The sequence below is a fragment of the Tachyglossus aculeatus genome, chromosome X1, assembly GCF_015852505.1.
Source record: "Tachyglossus aculeatus isolate mTacAcu1 chromosome X1, mTacAcu1.pri, whole genome shotgun sequence".
Taxonomy (NCBI): Eukaryota; Metazoa; Chordata; class Mammalia; order Monotremata; family Tachyglossidae; genus Tachyglossus; species Tachyglossus aculeatus.
The window spans coordinates 100,731,127-100,738,774 of NC_052101.1; the positions used below are offsets into that span (position 1 = coordinate 100,731,127).

General features: G+C 41.0%; 1 non-coding gene across 1 annotated transcript; it reads right to left on the bottom strand.

Moving 5' to 3' along the window:
* Positions 1-6,797: 6,797 nt before the first annotated feature.
* LOC119920537 lies at positions 6,798-6,937 on the bottom strand. Its single transcript, XR_005448276.1, has one exon. It is a non-coding gene; the product is annotated as a small nucleolar RNA SNORA7 (small nucleolar RNA).
* Between the last annotated feature and the right edge of the window lie 711 nt (positions 6,938-7,648).

Sequence of the window (7,648 nt, forward strand, 5' to 3'; positions counted from 1 at the left end):
AGGAAGGAGGTAGGAAGGTTATCTACCTTCCCAAAGCCAGCCTTGTGGGGAAAAGGGGAGGCAACTGACTCAAATTGCACAATCCAGGAGGGACTGGGACACCATTCTCATCCCCTACAAAGCTAGGGAGTGTACAATGCTTAGAAATGGGGTGTCTGCCTCTGAGAACACCACAGCAACTCTAAGAGGGATTAACCAAATGGCAACTGACAATAATAGTAAATCATAATAATTGTGGTATTTGTAAGTGCTTACTATGTGCCAAGCCCTGTACTTAGCGCTGAGGCAGCTACAAGATCATCAAGTCCCACCTGGGGCTCCCAGTCTAAGTAGGAGGGAGCACAGGTAGTGAATCCCCATTTTGCTGATGAGGGAACTGAGGCCCAGAGAAGTAAAGTGACTTGACCTAGGTCACACAATAGGTAAGTGACCGAGCCAGGATTAGAACCCAGGTTCGCCAACTCCGAGGATTGTGCTCTTTCCACTAGGCCAAACTGCTTCTCTAGCTGGCAAGGCAGGAAGAAAATATAACAGTATGCACAATGAACACAAAGCTCACATGGGCATGATGGCAAAGAGCTGGACAGGTGCATTTGGGTGTCACATGCCCCCTTCACAGTCTACTGATAACAATTTCAGATGTAATTTCATTTTGCACATGGCATAGAATGGAACAAGGCCTCAGTTCCCTCATCAGCAAAATGGGGATGACTATCTGTGCTCCCTCCTACTTAGACTGGGAGCCCCAGGTGGGACTTGATGATCTTGTATCTGCCTCAGCGCTAAGTACAGGGCTTGGCACAGAGTAAGCACTTACAAATACCACAATTATTATGATTTCTTATGATTTATTATGAATGGTCACACCTATTAACATACAGATACCAACACTAGTGTGGTTCTATGATTTCAAATAATTTTGAAAGGTAGATATACTTGAACAAATTAACTAAATCATAGTACAGAAGAATATAATCATGATAATGGCGCACTAAAATTTAAACTATCAGATATTGCACTACCACATCAATAGTAGACAAGGATAATGAAGCTGAAAAAAGTATTTCACAGTAAAATCATACCCAGAAGCACAGTAAATGAGCCATCTTTAAGGAAGCTGCAATTATAGCAAAAATCTGCTGTTACAAGTTATATCAAGAATACAAAGAAATGAACAAAATGATCTAAAAATCTGGCAGTTGAGCCAAAATGAGATAAATTTTTAATATTCATAATTTTCACTTAATAGAAAAGAGTTGGAGTCAGTATGACTCCAATATGAAGTCAGTATGAAGTCAGATAAGTATGGTCCTATAATTCTGTAATGTAATTCAATTTTAGCCTGAGCATTTCAGAACATCAGCATTAACTACTCAAGAAAAGGGGTGTGATTTTTATTTCATGTAGAAAATTGTGATTTGAGGAATGAATTTCCAGAAAGTGGCTTGCATTATTGAGTGCTAAAATATTCAAAGCGCTGAAGAAAAATAAAGCTGTCCAAGTTAGAAATTGTCATCTATATAGACAGGAAAAGGCAGGTGGAGTGAAATGCAAAAAACAAAATAGCAAATAAAGGAGCAAAGGGATTTTAGTAAAGGAATACGAGATTTGCCTTGGTTTTCCAATAATCTCATTCCACCATCCTCCTGTCCTCTCTCTGGACTCATGTCTTTATACTACAGACTAAAAGAGAAGTTGAAATGGACTCATTTCCAGGTAGGCTGGTAAAAACTGACAGCCTATTTCAGGATTTTTTTTAGTCTTTATTCTTTACCAGCTACTTGGATTGATTACTGACTGTATACTTCTTTAGACTATTTTAGTCTTTTCTAAATATGCCTTCCTCTAGCTTGGGTGACACCAGTTGAAGCATAAAGAATTGGTCAAAATGTGAAAGTATGACCTTAGCTTTGGCTTTTTAAGGAAATGTAGACCAAATCATTAAATGGTAAAGCAGCTGAATCAATTGGCATTCCTGCAATTAATCAAGCAGTTAATCATATTTCCTGAGTGCTTACTGGGTGCAGAGCACTGAACTAAGCACTTGGGAGAGTACAGTAGAACAGAATTGGCAGGCAGGTTCCCTGCCCACAACAAACAGAATCTAGAGGGGGAGACAGACAATAATATGAATAATTTATAATATGCAACTTATGGATATGTTCATAAGTGATGTGGGGCTGAGGAAGGGGTGAAAAAATGCTGCAAATACAAGTGCAAGGGTGATGCAGAAGGGAGAAGGAGAAGAGGAAATGAGAACTTACTTGGGGAAGGCCTCTTGGGGGAGGTGTGCTTTTAATAAGGCTTTGAATGGGGGAGAGTGTCCATCAGATATGAAGAGGCAGGGAGTTCCAAGCCAGAAATAGGATGCATGCGAGAAGTCAGCAACGAGATAGATGAGATCCAGGTACAGTGCATAGGTTGGCAGTAGAGAAGTGAAGTGTACAAGCTGGGTTGTAATAGGAGAGCAGTAAAGTAAGATAGGAGGGAGCAAGTTGTTTGAGTCCTTTAAAGCAAGTGACAAGGGCTTTCAGTTTGATGCAGAGGTGGATGGTTAACCACTGGAGGTCCTTGAGGAGTGGAGATACATGGACTGAATGGTTTTGTAGAAAAATGTTCTGGGCAGCAGAGTGAAGTATGGACTAAGGTGGGGAGAAACAGGAGGCAGGGAGGTCAGCAAGGAGGCTGATGCAGTCATCAAGTCAGGATAGGATAAGTGCTTGGATTAAGATGGTAGCAATTTGGATGGAGGGGAAAGGGTGGATTTTAGCTATGTTGTGAAGGATGAACTGGTGTGATATGGTGACAGATTTAGTGGGGGTTGAATATGAGAGATGAATTGAGGATAATTCCAGGTTAATGGCACTGGGAGACAGGGAGGATGATGATGAAATCTGCAGAAATCTACAAGCAAGTAATAGTAAAAGTATCTAGGCTGCCCAGACTATTCCTTAATACATGGAAGCCTGGGAAATGGTCACAGAGTTTCAAATGGGTTGTTTCAAATGGGAGTTTCAAACGAGAAGCAGCATGGCTTCGTGGAAAAAGCACTGGCTTGGGAGTCAGAGGTCATGGGTCCAGGCTCCACCACTTATCAGCTGTGTGACTTTAAGCAAGTCACTTAACTTTTCTGTGCCTCAGTTACTTCAACTGTAAAATGGGGATTAAGACTGTGAGCCCCACATGGGACAATCTGATTATCTTGTATCTACCCCAGCGCATAGAACAGTGCTTGGTGCATAGTAAGTGCTTAATAAATACCATCATTTTTATTATTCAAAAACATGACCTTTATAAGAACAAGGGTAAGAGAGCCACCCACACTCCCAAACTTTGTATCCTATCAATCAATCAATAGATGGTATTTACTGAGCACTTACTGTGTGCAGAGCAATGTAACAAGCATTTGGGAGAATACAATAGAATTGGTAGACCTCATCCCTGCCCTCATGGAGCTTACAGTCAGTCTAATGGGGGTCGCTCTTTCTTGTGGCAAGGGTTATCAGGTCCATGTTGTGCAAGCTGAACAGAAAATCTCTGTGGGACAAGTGCAATGAAATCTCTGCATCACTTGCTTCATAACTACTGTTGTAATAGAGCCTTTCTCTGTGTGTGTGGGTGTGTGCATGGTGTAGTGAATACAGCACAGACCTGGGAGTCAGATGGTCAAGGGTTCAAATCCTGGCTCTCCCACTTGTCTGCTGTGTGGCCTTGGGCAAGTCACTTCACTTCTCTGTGCCTCAGTTAATTCATCTGTAAAATGGGGATTAAGACTGTGAGCCCCATGTGGAATAGGGACTGCATCCAACCTGATTGCTTGTATCCACCCCAGTGCTTAACACAGTGCCTGGCACATAGTAAGTACTTAACAAATACCACAATTATTATGATTACCATTATTATTATGGTGTGCTGCTCACATCGTCCATATAAATAATTGGCGCCTTTTAACAAGTTAGATGGGTACATCATGCCACAGAGACTAAGACTATGTACTTGACCTGAACAGGAGGTGGAGAGTTTGGTAAGTGGACAAAAGATGAAGAAAAAGAAAAAAGACCAGAAAAAAAGGTGATCTTGATATTTCATTCACTTAGTTGAAATAATTTTGTAGGTTGGTGGAGTCCATCCAAAAATTAATCTTCTCCACTCCAACAAGTCTTCACCTCTGCCCCACCGCCCCATGGAGCAAATCAAATTTTTCCAAGGAAGCAGAGCATGTATCAAGAACGATTCATGTTGACAAGGCGCACTGATGCGCATTTCTAGATTGGAAGTGATTGCAATGCCAGCATATATTGCCTTCAAAGTCTTGAGAAAAAGTAATCCACATTTTCTATGAATAGGTAAAAGCCCTGAGTATTTTGAAACATAGTTGAGAGTCTGCTATGAAACCATAAGCACAGTGAAAAGCTGAGTATTTGAACTTGATCATTGTTGATAACTTATCAGAGCTCTGACACAAAACACGGTTTGCTCTTCAATAGGGTTTTTTTCTCAAATTACCTGGAAAATTACCTCAGATTTCTATGACATTTTGACTGTGTTCATACAGCCCCAGTATGCATGCATAGTTGGGCTTCATATTCAAAGAAGATGCATGTGCATCTGAAAAGACCTATGCAAGAACTCATGGTTCTTGTCACACTGTGAACACAAAAAAGGTTGCCCTTTACTGCATTGTCAAGCTTAATGCTTTCAGTGCCTGGCCTGTTTTCTCTTTTGCCTCCTTGTTTCTAGCTCTTTATAAAGCATTTCCTTGAAGAGAGCCACTCCTTTCTTAAAAGCTCTATCACTAGACTGTAAACTCCTTGTGGGCATGGAACATGTCTACCAACTCTGTTGTACTGTACTCCTCTAAGTGCTTACTATAGTGCTCTGCACACAGTAAGCACTCAAATATCATTCATTGATTGATTAATTAGCAGTGCACCAAACTGGTCTATCTTTAGCCATTGACACCTGGTTTTCAGCTGGGATACAGCATTGCCTGAGGCTTTTGTTTAACTGTGTTCTTAAAATGTTTCCTCTGCCCTCCTTGCTTTCAGTTCCCCAATTTCAGCCCTACGTCCATCATGTCCCACCCAATGTAGTTGTGTTAAAGACAAGCATACCTTCAACACTAGAAAACTATATTCCAGAATATCATTCTTCATGAGCTTATCATGCCACAGCATTTACATCAGTAAACATGCCTTTTGGCTTGTAAGGTTCTTTTTCTCTTCCCTCTGAACAATAGCCCAACAAAATCTTTACAGTTTGACCCAGTACTGTTCCTCCCAAAGTATAAAGGAACACTGTTTCTAAGAAAGCAGATACTGTGCCATCCCTTTGCAAATGGATTAGTGAAAATGGCATTTAAACAGATAGCATCTGCTATTCAGGTGTTAATTTTCTACTTGCCAGTAACTAGAAGCCTCCAACCCACATGGGAAAATTTGTCACAGTTCTTGGAGAGAAAAAGAGGAAAAAAGCACCCACCATCACTAATCTTCCTTCACAACAAGCTTTGTGCAGTGTGATTGTTCCAAAGCAATCATTCCCTATTCCATGGGGAACAAGATATTTTGCTTTATGCACAAATGGGATGTTGGTGGTGGCATTTTTCAGGTTTAGGATTCAGTGCTATAGCTCTACTAGTTTATAATTAAAAAGTTAGGATAGTAAAAATTATAGAAGCAGAGATTGTAACATACAAAATCCCTACCATTAAAATTGAGTTTTGCTTATTAGGCTATTTTATAGGATGACTTTTGCACAGCATTTTGTGTGGCATTCATTCTATCTTCTTATTTAGTATTTACTTAGATGATAGTTTGGTTTTTTATCATAATGGATCTATAAAATGAAAATTAAATAACATATAACACAAAAATACCATTAAAACGTAGATTGAAATTAAAATTAGAAAATTGTTTCATTTAAATTTAAATGCACGTTACAATGTAGATTAAATTAAAATCTAGATTATGAACTCCTCCTTCCTCTACATTGTAACCTCGCTGTGGAGAAGCAGCGTGGCTTAGTGGAAAGAGCATGGGCTTGGAAGTCAGAGGTCATGGGTTCGAATCCCACCTCTGCCACTTGCCAGCTATGTGACTTTGGGCAAGTCACTTAACTTCTTTGTGCCTCCCTTACCTCATTGGTAAAATGGGGATTAAGACTGTGAACCCCACATGGAACAATCTGATTACCTTGTACCTACCCCAGCATTTAGAACAGTGCTTGGCACATAGTAAGTGCTTAATAAATACCATCATCAAGGAACATTCTACCAACTCTGATGTATTGTACTCTCCCAAGCACTTAGAATAGTACTTTGCACACTGTACGTGCTCAATAAATACCACTGATTGACTGAGGTGAGGAAAAAAAGAAAATCAAAAGGGAGAGAGAGAGAGATGTAATGCAATGCCTTGGTGATCCTATAGTGAAATGCTCAGTGTCTAGAATAAGGTCTTGTCTTGTTTTTAACCGTCTCGTCGTCCCTGACCCATAGCGATGCCATGGACACATCCCAGAATGCCCCACCTCCATATGCAATCATCATCATCATCATCATCAATCGTATTTATTGAGCGCTTACTATGTGCACTGTACAACATATAGAGACAGTCCCTACCCAACAGTGGGCTCACAGTCTAAAAGGGGGAGACAGAGAACAAAACCAAACATACTGGTTTGGAAGAGTAATCATAGAATTTTCTTGGTAAAAATACAAAAGTAGTTTACCATTGCTTGAGTCTCCACCCTCGAACCCCTCCCATGCTGCTATTGCTCAGAACAGGTGAGTTCTGATTTGTAGCAGGGATTGCCTTCCACTCACTAGCCACTGCCCAAGCTAGGAATGGAATGAGTATGCCTCTGCTTGACTCTCCCTCCTGTAGTTGAGACTGGTAGAGTACTGTAAACTCTCCAGGTGTGACCCTGAGAGGGGAGGATAAGGTATATGCTGCATAATATCCCCTCCTATCTTGAGTCACCTATGGAGGATGCCTAAAAATCTCTTCAGTGTGTGGGCATCGCCATATGCAGCAAAAAGGTGAGCATTTGAGGTCCAACGTAAAGAAACCAGGCTGGATTTAGTGAGCTGGTCATTACAGCTCTTTCATTCTCAGTCATTACATAATCTTTCATTCTCAGGACCCATCTGTCAACCCTCAGATTCCCCTCTAGTAATGGAGAGATGGTCTCCATTAAACAATATAGCATTTCCAAACAGCACAAGCAGAGATTTAGTTTTGCCCCAAACCTCGCTCTGAGATTAAGAGCTCCCTCACTGGCCTCCCATCAAGTCTCTTTGCTATTCAATGCTGTCCTTTTAAAAAGTGCAGATATCTGCCTCAGCCTCCACCACTCCATTGTTATTATGGTATTTGTTAAGCACTTACACTGCATCAAGCACTGTTCTACACACTGGGGTATATACAAGTTAATCAGTGAGGACATAGTCCCTATCCCACATGGGGCTCACAGTCTAAGTAAGAGAGAGAACAGGGATTGAATCCCCATTTTACAGATGAGGAAATGTAGGCACAGAGACATTAAGCAACTTGTCCACGGTCACACAGCAGACAAGTGGCGGAGTCAAGATTAGAACCCTGGTCCTCTGACTCCCAGGCCTGTGCTCTTTCCACTAGGCCATGGA